The sequence below is a fragment of the Protopterus annectens genome, chromosome 3.part0 (genome assembly GCF_019279795.1).
Source record: "Protopterus annectens isolate FY-2018-M chromosome 3.part0, PAN1.0, whole genome shotgun sequence".
Lineage (NCBI taxonomy): Eukaryota > Metazoa > Chordata > Ceratodontiformes > Protopteridae > Protopterus > Protopterus annectens.
Window position 1 is genome coordinate 1421439096 of NC_056731.1, and position 19500 is coordinate 1421458595.

At 44.4% G+C, this 19500-nt stretch overlaps 1 protein-coding gene across 1 annotated transcript in view; it reads right to left on the reverse strand.

Moving 5' to 3' along the window:
* Positions 1–19500, reverse strand: part of LOC122796760 (cytochrome P450 7A1) — a 710137-nt gene that overhangs the window by 357674 nt on the left and 332963 nt on the right. The window lies entirely within an intron of this gene.

The window sequence follows — 19500 nt, forward strand, 5'->3', positions numbered from 1 at the left end:
AATGTCCGTTTTGTCCTGGTGTGGACTGCACAGCACCAGCAGTACTGCTGCTGCTACTGCCACTATGGGAGCGGGCATGTGCAGTAGCATGTTCACGTAGACCTTCAACAGGTGATGTAGCTGGTCTACGGCAACGTGCCCAACGCCTCACTACCACCAGATGTTCCAGCACAGACAATCCATGCTCGAGGATTGACATGCCACGGTCAAGGACTCCCACCATGTCAACCAATCATCTATCCAAAACATCTGCAAGATGATGGTGAGCATTTACAAGTACCTGGATGTTGTCAATTAATGAACGGACAGCAGCCCTCTGAAGCCTCGGACCATCTCTGTTGTGCCATTTAGCACGTGCCTGTGCCTCCATTACAGCCCAAAACATGTGTCTGGTGACTCCAGCTGATGTGCTTGGTCTCGCAGGAGCATGTTGGCCAGTGGTCCTCCTATGAGCAGCGCTGGGCACATGCCTGTGTGGGACATCACCAGTCTGTTGACTGGGATCATGGTGTGCGGGCACACCTTCCATAGTCACCACACTTCCCTGTTCCATGCTACCACCCACCAACTGTCCTTCCTCTATGGCCGGTGGTGAAGGGGTATGTGCAGGCAGGGGAACTGTGTACGAGGATGAGGGGGAGACAGGTGGAATGGCAACCAATGGCACAGATTCAGCCCCTGACAACCCTGTCTGTGCCTCAATCATACTATCATCATCACTGCTAGAGTCTGTGGGGACACTAACATCAGGTGGACCGCAGGAGGGCAACACATCTACAGCAACACCTGTGAGGGGAAGACAAGAACTGTACATTACAAGTTATATCAGACACACACAGACATACAGAGACACACAGACACACAGACATACAGACAGATGGACAGACAGATGCAGACAGATGCAGACACACACAGACACACACAGACACACAGACACAGAGACACACAGACAGAAACACACACACACACAGAAACACATGCACACAAACAGACAGAGACACACAGGCATACACAGACAGATAGAGACACACAGACACACACACAGACATACACCCTACATGCAGGTGATATGGCAGATGGCATTCAGCTTAGACAATTAGTTTCAGCTTAGGCAATTATAGTGGTAGTTATCATACATCCCTGAGTTGCACACAGCAGCATGCATGTGGTATAGCAGATGGCATGCACCTTACATTATTATAGTGGTGGTTAGCATACATACCTGTATTGCACCATTTGTGTTAGTAGCCTATGCCCCAAACCTGCAACACAATGCATGCACTTTGCACCATTGCACCGCATTGCCATGGTGTGTGCAACATACACCACATGTTAAAAGACCATTGCTGACCTTTGTACATCTGCCACTGATGCTTTGTGTTGGCCACTGCCCCTATGTGTGAGGACATGAGTAGTAGGGTATGTCAACTGCATACTATGCTTGCCTGAGCCCTAGCTTGCATATCTCCCCCAAAGAAGTGCATGTCTGTTCAACATTATTCTGCCTACCCCTGAGCTGACTGTAGACATTGTGCATGTGGCTGTACACACGTTTGACATGGCTGTCCCTACTTTGCAATAGTGCCACAGACCAGCACAGATGTACAGTACACCGGCCTGCTGTGTGGCATATGACCTTGCCAATCACATGTAGTATGACATGTCTTCTGCTGACGTGTTGAATGGCATGCATACATGTGTAACACAATGGTATGCTTTCCAATCTACAGTACAGTAATGGTGTCCCAATGCAGGGATGTGTTATACTAACATGGGCCTTCAGCTGATGCAATGCTGTCTGTGCACCCTACAAATATGCAGGGACATACTGCACATTGAGCTGATGTGCATAGCCACTGCAGTGCATCATGTGGCTTCACAATTGCTATACAGTGTGAGCTACTGACACAGTTCATAGCCATGACTATGTTCACATACAATACATATCTAATGTGGAATGTGACCCACGTCACCGAGGTGTATACACAATAAACCCTAATGTGGAATGTGTGACATAGGTCACAGAAGGGTATACGGATGACACCTCTGCATATCTGCAACCATATTACTGATACCTGGCAACTATGCTCAAACACGGCTAACTTAAAAGTATTCTATGTCCCACATGCCATCTGTGTACCTCACACATATGAGGAGCAGGCATGACAGTGATGTCTGACACCAGCAAGGTGAATGTACTGTATCTGTGGCTTGCTGTGATGTATGTGTATGTTGTGCAACACATGTATGTATTTGGATACTGTATAGGTGAATGCTTGCATATCATGACACACTCCAAATGTTCAAGACATGTTATGTGGTGGTTTCATGTTATGCCTACACAAGCTGTGCACAGGCCTGTATGATGTTTAGTGTTTCACATCTGCAATATCACCATTACACAAAGGCCATAGTTGTATTGTGTCGAGCCAATGTACAACAGGGTGTACACACATGTACATCACTTCTACTGTGTGTTTTGCTTCATGTCTCTGGCCATCCTCCATGGCCATGTGTACACATGTTCAGTCCAATGGTTGTGATGGCCATCTTATTTCACATGTCAGTGTTATACCATATGACATATACCCATAGATGTCATATGCTCCTCTGAGGACAGGGTTATGCAGACAAAGAGGGGTATGTATGGGATGTAAGACATGTTTTGCAGGATAGTTGAGCAGTATTGCAGTCAGCCCACTACATGTCATGGACATGTCTGATAGCACATGACATTGTGTGACATTCATAGCAAGGGTATACTCCACAAGAGTGTATCCTGTGTGATGGGCATACTCCAGCTCCAACACATTTACTGTGTCTGCACACATCTGCTCTCTGTACAGTACTGTTTATATTCCCATCATGTGTAATGCTGATATGTAGTACCTGTCCCTACAGTGGAATACACCTCCACCATTGTATTCACTGTTGTCCACACATCTGGCAATGACAGTTTGGAAGGTTTAGTGTAGGTGTTTCATATAGTCTTAAATTGTTTCACATAGGTAAACAGTGTGATGCATTGCAGGTCTGACCAGTGTCCATTACCAGGATAACCATACATTATGTGCACGTGTGTTATGGCAGATAGCATGCAATTAATATGTTCCATGCATTATCAAGCCTGGTAGATAATAACAATCTCACCTGACACAGGTTGCTATCACTGCAAAACGTCAGAGGTACCTAAACAGGAGTGTCACAGCAGTAAGATCATTATCCACACCTGTGTGGTAGCTACAGGGTGCAATGTCTATGTTAGCACATAAGCCAGTACAATACACTATACTATGGCGTATGCATATTTGTGCATACATACAGTAGCAGACTATAGTATGTGGCATGTGTGCATACATGCCTTGCATATGATGTTACATTACATATTGTACAGTAACACATAACTATGTGATATATAGTTGTGTTTTATGTGCAGTATTGACTTACCAGGCAACTGCAGACTCGGTGGTTGAGAGACACCCACCTCCACAATACCAGCTAAATCTTGTGGATGGAGGTCTGCAGGTGTCCCCAGGTTTGCCAACAGCTCCTTGGTATGTGTGAGTGGGGGCTGGGTGAGTGGCTCCCCACCTGTGGCACCTTGTTCCCTGGCGATTGCATTAGGACACTGTTTCGCCCATCTTATCAGGTCAGTGCAGTGTTGGCACACCTACTGATAGGTGTGATTGTGACCGCCAACATCATTTACCCTCCTGCAGAGTTCCTCCCACAGGGCATCCCACTGCTGTGCATCCTGTGGCAAATGGCTGAAGAGCGTCATGTAGTTGTCGATGAGGTATGGGATGAGGACCTCATCCTCCAAGTGGCTGTACGGCGACAGTCTGCTACGTGGCATACCTGGAAGGCATAACAATGGAGACAGGTCACAGTAACTCACAGAGAAGTACAGCAGTACAGCTGAACATACATGTGTATCACATTTATTAAGATTACAAATAAGTCTTTGTAGATCTACATGACACTAACACCACTGACATGTATAAGTCACACTCATTTGACACCTACTGGTGATGTGATGTTATTGCCATATATGTGTGTGTCATGTGAAGACATTGCTCATACACCATGTGGATGTTGTCTTGACGTGGGCATGTCTGTTTGCCTGTAGTGGTGTCTTTACCTATCAGCGCATGCCTGGATGTGTTCACATTAATGCAATCAACCTTAATGCTGTGTATATGCCACATATATAGTCATACATAGCTGTTAGGGACATGACCTGTGACCCTGCAGACTTGCAAGCATGTATGTGTTTTGCCATATACATCTGCATGGCACTGTACAGCTGTGTAGCATCCTGCCATGTATTGCCGGTGTTGCACATGTGTAACAAATGGGACAATAGCTAGCTTGATGGTATTTGCAGGGTTGGATATCAACTATAGCATGTATGGTCATAGTGATCTAGTAGGCTATATGCCCTGGACCATTTATGAGCCTAGGCAGACAGGTTACCTAGCTGTAGGCAACAGACAGGTAAGTTGCAGTGGCCAGTTCAAGCAGTGCCACAGAACTGATACACATGGTTACTGATATATTTGGCATGCGGTCATCACACCATGTCACAGAGAGGGGCAATGTGCAGCTTCACTGGACAGGGATGCATAGTATGGCAAGAGTATGTTAAGTGTATGGGACAGGGATGCATGTTGTGATCTTTGTATTAGAAAGGTGGATGTCCATGACGTATGTGTTTATTTAGGATCAGGATGTGTTAAGTGTAGCATGTCCAACACCTCTGGGTTGGACATGGATTTATTCAGGGTAGGCTGCATGCTACATAGTGCAGCTAGGGATTGTGAAGGGCATACATGGGCAATAACCCTTAAAGTAAATATGTGATCTGTTATAGGTCACATGGGTGTTGAGTATGGTTGAGCAGTTATCTTGATATTCCTGGATGGCACCCTGTCATGATTAGGGGTGTTACATATGACTACCTGTCTTCTGTGGTGATGTAACTATCAAAGGGAAGTACTGTCCAGCTGGATCCCATACACACAGTTGCCATTATGTTGACCGCTGCCTAGGTGGTAGTTAATGGGTACAGGGTTTGTAACATAGGGGATGACAATGCAATACTTAGCTGTCAGATTGTGGCCATACATCACACACCACACATCTGACACATTAAGGCCCTTCTGTATGTTGAACGCAGCCCACAATGAGTCAACTATTGCTCCTAGTTCATAGTCATTTGCAAACATCAATAGGCTGATGCCTTCTGTGTTAGTCTATGTGGTATAGATAACAAAGAGGGGGAGTACCAGGAATGACCCCTGTATTACTGTGGCTGGCACTGGTTTGATGTGCATGTATTCGTCAGACACCTTCTGTAGTGTGGGTTCTGCCAGCGGTCCAGTTGCCAACCACTCCTGTGACATAGGAATATACACTTAGTTTACTGAGTGTAGCTGGAACACAGTAGGGGTGATGGTGTCCTACGACCTGGCAAGGTCATGATATGCAGTGTGAATCAACCCTACTGTCATCTACATCTGTACCGAGTATATCAATTATGTTGACCACGGTTCATGGCCGTACAGTCCAGACTCAGCAAGGTAGTTGTGCACTATGTCCCATTATCAATGGTGTCTCCCCCTTTGTGGGGTGTGATAACTGTTGCTGTGCACCATTTGGTGTGTATACAGCCTGACATGGAGCTATGATTGAACATAATGTGTATGTGGCTAGCTGAATGTTCTTACATTTGTGTAGGATACACCCTGGGATGTTGACAGGTCCCATGAAAGCTGTAAGTATGGCATTAGAGAGTGCAGCTTGTACCTGCATAGTCGTTAGTACAGGGGCCCTGTAGTGTACATGGATATATTACTAAGTGTACCTTTTGGGGGTGGGGGAGGTGGTAGTGGGTTTAGATTCTCCGAGACCCTATCTGGATGAATGGGTGCTATTTCTGTAAGTGCAGTACTTCCCATGCCATAGTGCTGTGCAGCATGGCAGGTCTTGTCGTTGCCATTACGATTAATGACACAGCTATAGAATGCTCTGTGCTTGGCCTCATAATATGTGGCTGATTGGTTTCGCAGTAGCTGTGTTGGTTTTTATATGATGTATCTGCATCTTACTGAGGCTGACCAGGGATCACCTACACTCATGTGTGTTCACTCTTGCAACAGTTACTACCTTCCATGGTACAGTTAAAAGCATGGTACCACCAGTTTGCCTACTTGTTTGTGTTGGGTTGACTCCTGGTTCTGTTTCAGTGGCACAATCACTGCACATATGTGACTGCTTAAGGTTCATTTGTGTAGGAATTCGCATTTGCACATGCACTGTCCATCTGCATGGGTGCCACGGCACTCACCACTCTGCTCTTAGGAAACATAACATTGGCATTGGAAACTAACTATGTGTAGCATACTGTTAGCCCTGTTTGTGTGACTACTGTGATCCAGGTTAGTGGGGTTGATGGAATCCAACATGCATTGAGTGCAGGTGTTGCTACATGAGGAGTCTTCCCAGTTCATAATGGAATAGTTGAGAGTAGCAAATATTATGGTTCTGTCTCAGACCTAATCTTCCCCAATACAGCACATTATGACAGTTGGGAAGCCCGCGGCCTGGTGGGTGATCTGTCTCTAGGTGCATTTTGAATTCCACTGTGGCACAAAGGTAGTTGCTCAGCATAATGCATCTGATGTTATGCAAGTGCAATTAGCTTGGGGGTGTACATATCCTTCAGGAATATGGACACACCTGTGGCCCATGTGTTCCAATACAGGATAATGGGCAAAAGGTGAGGTATGTGTGATAACATGGTCATGCAGGTGTACTCTCCGGAGCATTGAAACATGTCTCAGCCACTGCACAGATATGTTCTCCATGTTAGGGATTGACATATGTGTGTCCGTATAGTGTTTCTGACGTATCATTGTGTAGCGAGACCCGCAGTTTATTGCTTGGCTGTCCATGTAACAGCAGTGGACCCTCACCTGAACCGTGCATAATGAAGGCACTATAGGGGAAGCATGAGCCCTAGGATGTATCCAGATTCCCAGGGGTGACAGGTGCAGGCCCTGTCTGGCAAAGCATCATGGTCTGTCAACCATGTTATCCCAGGATGACAGATACTGGATACCCTGCAACATGCACCACTACACTAGACAATTGTGGAATACAATCCTTTTGTGCCTGTACTGCAGTATCATTCTGGCCAATGGCAGAATGCTACCCAGGCCTTGGGACATACCTGCATGTGCTACAAGACCTGACAGTTCCTACATGTGTTTCCATACAGTCCAGGCTACTGCATCACAGGTCCTGCACAACAACATGGAATATGCCAGAGCCATGTGTATAGTTCAAAAGGTGGTCTGAGTGTATGAGTATGTGGCTAATCATGGCAGACAGGCAGCTGTCAGTATGTATGCCCTCGTATACGTCGGTGTGTAACATAGTGCTAGAGTTTGCATTCACAAATGAGTACTGTTGGCCATGTTTCCAGTCATGTGTTCAGAGGTGTGGCACAATTATGCAAATTATGTCATACAGTTTATGTATTTTGGTGTCTGTCTCTTCCTGCTTGGGTCGTTACATGCTTGGCCAGATACTTAGATGCGTTTGTGAATGTGTGTGATTTCCGGTAGTGTGTGTGGATGTTCTTACTGTGTTCTGGTAAGGGTATGTGTTGGTTGTGTTGATGAGCTGCATGTGTTAACCTACACCTCATGACTGTCCAGTCCAGTCATGGCTGTAGACTGGGCTGCCTTCCAGCTTACCCCTGTAGCTGCATCCCAGACAATGTGTGGGGTGTGGTGTTAGGTGGCTCTGGCAGTGTACATGGCATATAGATTCCATTCCCCCAGGATGGCCACATACACAAAGCTGACATTAGGAAAAAACAGTATCTGACTAGTGGACATGCCTGTATGAGCAGTCAGTACTACAAGTACCAAGCACTGTATTTAGTTTACATATTGCCTGTGAAGATGTTTTAGACAGTAATGGTCACATGTAATTATCTGTGTTATGGACGTGACAACACTGGCTATTATGGAAACATTCTAGCTACCTTTAGCAGCAATCCTCCTCTGAGGAGCACATCACATCCTGTTAGTTGATTACAGATGATGCAAGTGTCTACAGGTCTGCCTCCTTCTCTGGGTATATACTCTCATATCCACCAGGACCATGAGCTCTGTTGGGCACAGACACCCACTCTCCAAACAGAGTCATGTATCAATAGGCTCTGATGCCACTAGCAACATGATCAGGATATAATCAGATAGTGTGAGCCATCACCTATGATGTGGCTATTACACATGGGCAGCTGTCTCCTACATCTTACACTCCTACTGCAGATGTTACACTGGAGTTAAGGATGATATGCATCCTGTTTCATTACCAGTGCTGTGCACTACCTTACATACAGTATGTGCAGGTGGCTATTAGGTTGGCAATGAGAGGTTAGGCTACACAAACCTGGTAGTTCAACCAGTGTGTTTGTACTCTCAATATCCACTCTGTGTAGGTGTGCACATAGCCATTTGGCCCAGCCCTGTAACAAGGGTCACTACACATTTGCATAACATGTACACATGCACAGCTGTTATTGCCTGCAAACGATAGTAGAGAGGTGGATATTACATGTGTTATGTGCATGGATAGTTACCTGGCTCTTCTAGTTATCTTTGCTATCCTGCTGCTAACCTGTTAGATGAATACTAATACTATGTATCCTGTCATTGAGTATTGTAATTGCCAATAGACATAACTACTGTTTGCATAACATAACAGAACTGCTATGTAGAACAGAATACAGATCTGCCTAGAATACTGTACATTACAGTTTTTGGCACAATATCCCAAAATGCACACCATATTTGCACGGTAAACCCACCTTTAACATGTTCATCTTACTTATGCACCCATACATATGTCGACTGTTACAATATATCGACATATACTATCCCCTGTTATAGCACATACTTGTTGGGCCAATCATGACACTGACAGTGGCTGGAAGTGAATTGGTGGGTTCCAAGCCCATATCATCCCTTATGGTGTATGTGGAGTGTGCTGTGTGACCTACAGCAGTACACACATAGAATACTACAAGCATTACTACTGCTCAACAATACATCGCTACAAGATAGCTATTTCCACTATATGCATTGATTATACTGTAATTCTTACAGTACAGATACTACATACACAGACATACTACATGTTATACATACTTTCTTAGTAATCGGAGGTGTTATAAACTAGTGTATTACTCATTTTTGGTTCGTCTTTCAGTGTTTTGTACTGTCCTACAGGTAGATATTGATGGTCTGAATGTGTGACAGGGCAACCTTTTATAGCTACAGATCAGTAACATGTGCTATCCCGATGGCCAATTAGTGTTCCTAAGTAGCTAATTACATGCACATCAGCTGCGCTGCTACTGCCTTAGCCAGTACCATGGCTACAGTGGAGTATAACTGAGTAATCCACTTGGGCATTGTCCCTTTGCCTTACTTGTGAGGAAGACAGCGTGGAAGTTTTGTTTGGAATCTATTGCAACAGCTGTATGGAGACAAACAGTAATATATTGTGTGTAATGCCTAGAGGAGTTGGTCTAAATGTGAGTACTGCTGTTATATTTCTGAACATTGCTACTTGTGCAGGGTTTGTCTGTACCTAATACTTCTGCATATGTGTCAATCTGGCCAGGTTGTTTGACCAGCTCAAGGCTGCATAGCTATGCATATAATGTTAGGGGGTTTACAGTCTGCTTACCAGACATATTTAGTTTGGTGTTACTGTGTATCATACTGTGCTAATAATCAGTACTCAGTAAAACTTCCTGGTGTACGAACCTTTCAACCCTCTGAAACGGGATTAGTTCATACAAACCCTGTTACATCAGCAGCTGTTCAATTGTATAATGGCAACTATTTCACATAGGGCCATGTTAGTGTGTCTGTGTCCAGGTATGTTAAGGTTTCAGCAGATGTTATACAGTAGTTGCATAATTGATTATGGTATGACAGTATGTATTGATGTAATTATTTCGGTTGTGGGGTAGATGTTGGTGAGTGTACATAGCACATGCAGGTGTGTAAGATCCCCTTTTATACAACATCTGTATGTGTGTGGGTGTTCTTTCCTTATGTGAACACCTATCCCTTAGTGGACTAATACTATGGTAATTGCAGGCTGATTCATTAAGGCACTATTAAATGCTTCCTGTATAGCATGCAGGTACTGTTAGTCCTTGAATCCTTTTGGCAATACATCGGAATGTAATAAAGATTTGCAAAATGAAAACTGTCTGTGTAATTCTGTCATGGATATTTGCAGTCATTGCAGTTGTGTTGGTGACTGTGTCCATAGAACATATTTGTAATAGTGTATTGGCATATACTCTTCATATGTTATGTTCATATTGTTTGGGGGGGGGATGTGTGATTGCTATGGTCCATGTTATACTCAGATATGACCACTTTGGATGCTGTCTACAGACATGTATGTATGTGTGTGTGTGTGTGTGTGTGTGTGTGTGTGTGTGTGTGTGTGTGTGTGTATATGTATATAGATATATACATTATTGCATACATTTATCTGTACCTCCATAGATGTGTAGATGTTTTTAACCTATCTATATACATATATATGTAGACCTGTATATATTGACATGTCTCTATGTAGCTCTCTCTCTCTCTCTCTATATATATATATATATATATATGTATATATATATATATATATATATATATATATATATATATATATATATATATATGAGCATATACCTTTAATTGGGTACATGGCGGGTTGTCCTATTTCAACACATTCTTCCCTTTTGTGTTTTAACCTGTCTGCATATACAACTGGGATAAGTACATCCCAGGTAGCTTAGTGTTAGGTTACTCTGAGGATGGAGTACATGGTTGCGGGTTCTCCTCCTGGAAGGGGTTATTATTTTACCTCTCAGAGCAGGCACTGGTAGGGAAAGTGTGAATAATGCACATTTACGCGGTTGTGAGCAAGTTTGCCTGTGGTCTGCACGACGTTAAGCAAAAGTCAAACGTGTGAAGCTCTTCACCGTTTACAGTGTTTCAGCTCCGTGTACAATCGCGCAAACAAGTGGAAACCCGCTTGCAACTGCTTAAGAGTGCTTTAATCCACCTGCATCCAAAAGCCCTTATTCTGGCCCTCAGTATAACCTAACAGCCATTGCAGGTCTTGAACCCGGGACCATGAACACCACAGTCACTGACCTTACCACTAAGGCATCTGAGATATGCACGAATGTTATGGTGTTTAGAATATACATTGTACTACAGACATTCCTCACTACTGAAAACAAATGTGACAGTCTGTGTACATATGTCTGATGCATGTTTACGTTCATATGTTTGTGAAAGTAGGTGTTGCAATGTGACATAACAGGTTGCATTATGAATGAGTAAGGTTCTTGCTATGTGTCCTTTTTATATTGTCCCCATACTCCATGTATGCCCCTCCAGTTCACTCATTGGACATCTGACCCAGGCCCTCTTTGATGCATGATTGCATTACCCATCATTCCTCCCCCACCCTAATCTTCACATACACAACAACCACCCCTTCTATGGTGAGTTAGGTTAATATTAATTGTTATACTACCAGAGCTGCATGTGTTTTGTGTACACTCCATTTCCTTTGGAGTGCTTCTGTGTCACAAAGTGTGTTCATAGATGCTTATATATATATATATATATATATATATATATATATATATATATATATGGCTATTGATGTAACTGTCTAATATATATATATATATATGTATGTATATATATATATATATATATATATATATATATATACAGACATCACTGACACATACACACACACACATATATATATATATATATATATATATATATATATATAAATATATTTCGTATGAGTTTGTAACAGTAAAACATCTGTAGACTGGAATGTGTTGGTTCACAAACTACAGTACATTACAATGTACTGTACATATGTATACAAAGTCACTGTCCCATTTGTGATCATTACAGTGAAATGCATATGGTATAAGGTGTAGTCTCAGGACCATGAAACATGTGTACACGTCGGATAGCTTAGCGGTACGTCCCATGACCTGCGATGCTTTACGAATGTTTTTTACTACAGAATAAGGCTCATTTAAGCAGTTGTAAGCATGTTTAAAAGTGTTTGTGTGACATTATAGCAGCGGTTAAACACAGTTAAACAAACGTAACGTATAACCTGTCCACGCAAACACAGCCACATCCACTAACTACTCCGGATATATACCTGTTAGTGACGTAACATCTCACTATGTGCTGACATGACATTGCATTCTCTGTTGACTGTACTCTCCTGCACACATGGGTTTATAAGAGTGATTCAAATGTTTATTATACAGATGATTACTACCTATATATACAAGCCATGGTTTAGGTATACTTTTGCACATGATAAACATCCCTGCCTTTATCGGGATTGTAACCTCGAATGCACAGATACTATGCGGATGCTGTAACCATTACACTGTTGACATTAACGTTGCTTCCGCCTATTTCCTATTTAGATGATTTCTATATGTAAGCTAGGCTAAGCAAAGGGCGGGAGCCCCTAAACTCACTGAGCTTCATGTACTCTTGAAATAACAACATATAACAAATGTACTGTGAGATACATTACATTACTAACTACATTAGGCGTAGCCCCTCACTGACACACTTCAAGGGAAACCTAGTTGTGTGAATGGGTAACAGACTATACACCCCTGGGATCATGGGTCCCAGAACCATACAGCCAGGGGGTGGGGGAGCCTGTCCAGTTTGATAGCTACAAGACCTGTTGGGGGAATTGAATGGTGTTGAATTGCCAAATTAACATGCCCTCTTTAGATCACTAAGTGCTCCTATCACCCTCCACAACCCCAGTCTTCAACAGCTTCCAGCAACTCTGCCTGGAATTGCTTCATTGGCTCTTCTTGACTTCATCAATGGTGTGGGGAAGGCCAACACACTGTTGCTATGCTTCTAATTGCCCTTGGGCAGATAGATAGTAGGCTATCTGTGAACCTCTAACGTGCAGACCATCACAGCCATAATATGTGAATAAACAGACCTTCAGATCACAATATACAGTGTGAACTCATCATGTAGTCAGGAAACAGTTGAGTACAGCAAGAACATACAGAACACTGATACTTAGTCACTCCAAAAGCCTATCTTGGAAGCTAGAAGACTTGTATAAATTTAAGGCTTTCTATTGCTTACCACTAGGTTACCTACAGGGAGATGAAAAACAAGCACAGATGGGGAACATGCATGCAATGATAACATACCGGCCTATGTGTCAGCCTTACACTTTGGAATACTGGCCAAGGCTATTGACGCCCCCATGGTGCCTTATTTAGGAAAGTCTCGAAGGTGAATACCAGCTCCATAAACAGCACAATAGCAGATTCAATGAGGTTTATGCTACTCAACACCAGGGGTTGTGATCACAACATGCATACACTCACAGCACTCCTCAGGATGGACAACATCTGTGCCTTAACTGAAATCTGTCTTATGGTTCCTGAGAGCACACCAGCACTACCAGACTACAACCCATACCACACATTTTAGCCACATAACATGGACTGACAGACATGGAGGGGCTGTATCCATATTCATCATGGATACCTACACCTCCAGGTTAGTGGGGCAGCATGATACCTTTGTAATCATCCATGTGCAGCAAATATCAGCCAGAACTACAATGTGGAATGTGGCCTGCTACGGATCACCCTCCATGACCCAGGACCTCAACTCCACCTACCTGGAGACAGTGGAGAACACGACAGTCCTAATGCACACCCTGGCATTGGTCAATGTTAACTACCATACCATTAACTGGGAAACGTACTCCGGTACTCACTTCCAGGTCCAGCACTTCCTGGAATGTATCACCTCATATGCCCTGTATCAGGTAGTACCCTCTCAAACGTGGGGTGGAAACTACTAGATGTGGTCATCATCAACATGGGCAACAGGTGCACCACAGTGGATGTTAACCGGTCACTGGTTAGATCTGACCATGAACTATTCACTGTTTCCACACCCTAGCATCTCCCTCACCCATGGATACCACAGTGTATACCTTTCCTACAGCTAAATTTACACTACTAGTGACAGGGGTGGGGAATTTCACAGTGCCCACGCTAAGGGGAAACACTGCTCAAGATACAGACAGATTTACAAATGCAGTCTATAAGCACCTACATGGATGTATGGATCGTGCCATCGCTGGTAAACCAAGACACACTCCTCCTAGACAAGGGCACCGGTCTGGAGGACCTCTGCAATAAACAGGCTATACTACAGATGTAGGACAGTGTTCCAGACACACAGAAAATCCCACGAAGGGCAGACATCCGTGACCACTATTAGTATGGTACGTAGGTTCCTCATGACATCATCCAAGGCTAACATCAGCAGGAGAATAAGCAAGAATTCAAAAGATAACTACAAAGCCTTCTTTGGCTATGTTAAGGATCTACGTGGTGATGCACTGATTTGCACTGTGCCAGTAAAATATAGCACAAAATATGCTGACCCTACTGATATCACCAACATCCTTGCAGATACACTTGATGCATACTTCACCCCCTAAAGAGCCCACAACACCACCCAAAAGGTACAGTATCCCAACCATCAGAAACACACAGGTGGAAATGGCCCTCTCTAACAGCAGAACACAGCGTCAGTGGAAGCAGATGTTAACCCAGACTGCATCTTGCAAACTGTACAAAACAACCTGCCCCCCGCCTAATTAAGCATTCCTACCTAAGCATCTCCACAGGCTACATACCAATACAATGGCTTGTGGCAATGGTTATTCCACTCCATCATGGTGAAATCACAACTGACCATGGTAACTACCACCCCATAAGCCTGACTAGCCTGGTCTACAATGGTATGGTTCGCATCCTCATGGCACTCATTAACAATGACATTGGTAACCTTAAACACGTGACCCAACCCAGGTCATCTTGGTGTAGTGCAGTTCATGCCTACTGAACCTGTTTGACATTTTACATACAGTCACCAAGACGTTAGATGACAGGAGAGGTTGTTCACACATACTACCTGGATCTCACCAAGGCTTTTGACACCATGCCCCACTCAGGTATTATTGATAAATACACCCGCCTGTACATTCACCCATACATCACAGGTTGGGTTTCCAATGGGCTTACACACAGAACCCACATGGTATGACTAGCGGTCTCCATGTCCAACTCTTGAACTGGTGTCTCTCAGGACTCAGTCCTGGGAGCCCTACTGTTTGGTATATACTTCTCAGATGTACAGGCAAACACAGGTGGACTATGGCAGACCATGTTTGGCAATGACTGCAAACTGGGAGCCATGACTGATAGTCCACCTGACACGGACATCCCTCGAGCGGCCTCACAGAGAAAGTCACAGGGTGCCAATGACATGGCCTCCAGCCAAGTGCCACTAATTGCATGGTCATTCCATTGTGGAATTGGCAGCCACATATTAACACATGAGTGGCAATCACTCTAATACAGATGAGGTAATGGGGTATCTGGGGACTAAGGTAGATGGTGATCTCCCCTGTGACAATCATATCACCACAGTAGTTAGGACATCCTTCTATGTAGGCCATCTGACTACTAAAGGATTCCCATCTAGACATACTGTGGTTATAGTGCCCCTTTACTCATCACTCATCAGTCCCATCATAGAGTATAATAACCCATGTAGGATGTACCTCAGAGGACACATCCAACAGCTGGGGGGTCCATGAATGTATATCACCAAGGGGAATACTGGCCTTGAACACATGGCCTATGCAGCTGGACTGAATAAACTCCTGCTTTACTCAGTGGCATCTCGTTTACCCAGAGATGATCTCCCCTGACCAACACAGCCATGTCAAACTCAGGCTTGATGGATATGCTCCACCTATGGGAATCCATGTCACAGTGAGCCACACACTGTAGTGAGATGACCTTGCCACAACAATATCTGGAGGATGATGGAGGGACAGCTTTCTGTCACAGACACTCCCCATACTTTGGAACATCCCTAACTACATTATACAGAGCCTCTCACTAACACTCTGCAAGAGAATCCTTGAAGGGTGGATGGGCAACAGTAGATGCACCCCAGGGATCCTGCCATTGGCTCTGCTCCACAGAGGGATGGTTAATGAGTCAATGGGGTGGCAAAAGCTGACACATTTTGGCTGGCCTTATGAATGGCCTCTGGCAGTTGTCCAAGTACCTACCTATGAATCTATACATACAGTATCTGCATATGCTGATAGCTTAATTTACTGTTCAGGTGTTGACGTACCTTGTGCCAATGGCTGTTATGTGTGCAATAGCTGAGGGCTGCCTATATTGAATGTACACAGTAGACTGCCTATACATAACAATTTACAGGTAGTCTTGTGTGTGTGCCACCCATTTTTTACTGTGTGTGCAGGTGGAGAAAGGTGTCAGTCCCTATGTGCCTACACTGTCAGTGTGTGTGCTATACGTTCCCACTTTGCCAAGGCATGGGCATACTGGGCATGCCTCCATCTGCCTACTGGGGCTGGCTCAGGGTGTTCATGGTCTGAGTATCTCTGTGCCTGTGGGGCCCTTGGCAATGGTGGTGGGCAGCGAGGACCTTCACCATTCTGTCCCTGTTGCAGCTGTTTCCTCAGGACCATATTGTGTAGCATGGCACACACTATGAAGATGTGGGCACATGTGCCTGGAGAGTACTGCAAAGCCCCACTAAATATGTCCAAGCAACGGAACCGTGATTTCAGCATCCCAAACACACGCTCTATGATGATTCTGGCTTGTGCATGTGCCTCATTATGGCATTCCTGCATGGGTGTGTGTGCATTTCTGATGGGAGTCATCATCCATGGTTCCAGTCCATAGCCAGCATCCCCCACCAGGTGGCCATTTGGGATGTCCCCCCTGGCAAATAACTGATACAGCTGTGAGGCATGCCAGATGTGGGAGTCATGATAACTTCCAGGGCTGCCAGCACGCACATCCATGATAATGCCCTGGGCATTGCACATGACCTGGCAGTTGATGGAGTGGTATCCCTTGCGGTTTATGTAGTGCCTTCCCTGCTCACCGGGTGGTGACTTGATGTATATGTGCGTGCAGTCTATTGCACCCACTACCTCCGGGTATTCTGCCATATGGTGGAAGAGACACATATTGCTGGCCAGCTCCTCTTGCATTCATGGGAAGTATATGTGCTAATTGGCATGTGGTAACATGGCATCCAGGAACTGGTGTAGTACCCTGGATGCTGATGCCTGTGAGATACCCATGATGGCCCCAGTTGGTCTATGAAAAATACCTGTAGCTAGTATTCTAAGGCTTACACATACCTTTGTATCCGCTTTGATGGGTTCCCCTCTGTTTATTCTGGCTCTGAGGTGTGGCTGGCACAGCTCCAGAAGTTGCTGTAGGGTGTCCCTGTCCACCCTGTAACACTCTACTATCTCCAGACCATGTAGCCCCTGGTAAGTTACCCTGGGTCTGAACACTCTCCTCCTCCTTTTGTGTCTGCGGTGGTCGTGTGCATCATCCTCCACACCACCTTCAGTCTCCAACACATGCTGGTGGATCAAAGCTATGGCAGCCCCTAACATGTACATAATAAAAGTTCCCCGTCTGTATACACCACTGGTGCAGAGTGTATGGGAATACTCAAATGTGTGGGAGTTGCTTTCACACTTTATAGTATTGTGCTATGGATGCTGCTGATGTAAATGGGTGTGTATGAACTATTCCAGCTGCTGCGTGTCATAATTATGGGTTTTGCAATGAGTACTGCAAGTGTAGGGCCTTTACTGTGGAGATCTACTTGCCTGCCTTGATTAATATGTTGCCCTTTAATTCACTTTTAGACCTGGATCCCCTCCCATTATCAGGCATGCATCCACCTGTCGTCTTTCTTGTTTTGTACTTTACCTACCCAGTCATGGTGAAATGTGCCTTGTAGCTGATATACTGCATATCGCCTTTGTTCTGCTTTGACACTTTGCTGTTTTCTTTGCAGTACAGCCCCTCCCCTTCCCTGTTCTGCAGGTAGCTGCTTGCAGCCTTGTTAGCTGTTGTCAATGGCCCACTGTAGGCTCCTAGGTGTTAATTAGTCATTTGTACTCCAATTTCACTGCTGCAGCATTTCCTTATTTCTTTCCTATATCCTTCTGTTTTGGCTGCAGTGTGCGACGCGCATACCTATTTACCGGGTTTACGCACGTTTTCATCTCCGTTCACATGCATACTCGGTTACCTTGTGTACTCTCAGCTAAGCATAGCTATGGGCAATTCAACATACCTCTATCCTGCAGCTTTGCCTAGCTAGAGGCAGACTGGTTTAGCAATGCTCCAATGTGCTTACAGCAATGTTGACATACCCCTCTCTTGATGTCATCTTTATCTCAAGGGCTCACCTCGGTGTTATAATGCTTACGCTGTGAGGTGCATCCTTACATCAGCAGGGAATCTGTGATTCACTCTTTCTCCTCTCATTTGCATGGCATTGCCTAACAATTCCTAGCTACTGCGCATAACACTGTCCCTGCCCCTTAGCAACCCTTGCGCCATGTGTATGGTGTAGCATGCCTGCCATTGACTTATAGGGAAATTGTGATATGTGTTTCTTTGTGGTTTTATTCTATATTTTTATATATTCCTTGCAATCCCCTTTGCGCACCGCTGCCCTGCCCTTCCAAGTTGCGATAGTGCGACTATATATATTAAATGTTAATTTTATATTTTGTACATTTTTTTTATGCCAATGGCTATATATTTAGCCATTGGCATATAATAACATTATAATACATGTGTTTGGTCGGCTGTCATGGCTCTGATTTTATGTTTGCAAAAATGTAAATCGTTTTCTACGGTTTACATTTCTGCATGCTTACACTATGCCTGCACCACTTCCTGAATCGCTACATACCTTCATTTGCATGCTACACTGCTGCACATGGGGTAATTAGCATACATGGCTCAGGAGTTGTGTGGGCATAGCGTACGGAGGTAGTGCATGTGGAAACAGCTCATACCTGAATCGCTCGGTAGCCATATTTGGTGTTAGAATGCCGACGCTACACCTGCACCTGGCACAAGCTTCATGAATCCCGGGGATAGTCTTTTTGTTAGAAGAGATCGCTGGGAACACAGACGCAGACTCCACACTAAGGCGGCTTTGTGGCCAGGCATGGTTGAGCACACCCTGAATTTCTTAAAACATTTTTAAGGCAGATTCTCATTTAACAGTGGAGAATTACAAGCTTTGTTAAAAATATCTTCCACCACTGGAATAAATGAAGGGAAGGTTGCCAAATCTGAGGCCTCATCCTCCAAAATATTATATATTCTGCTGATCTTGGGGAACAGCCAATACTTGCTGCTAGTTGAAAACATCACTAACTCTATCCAGCATTTGGGAAAAAGAA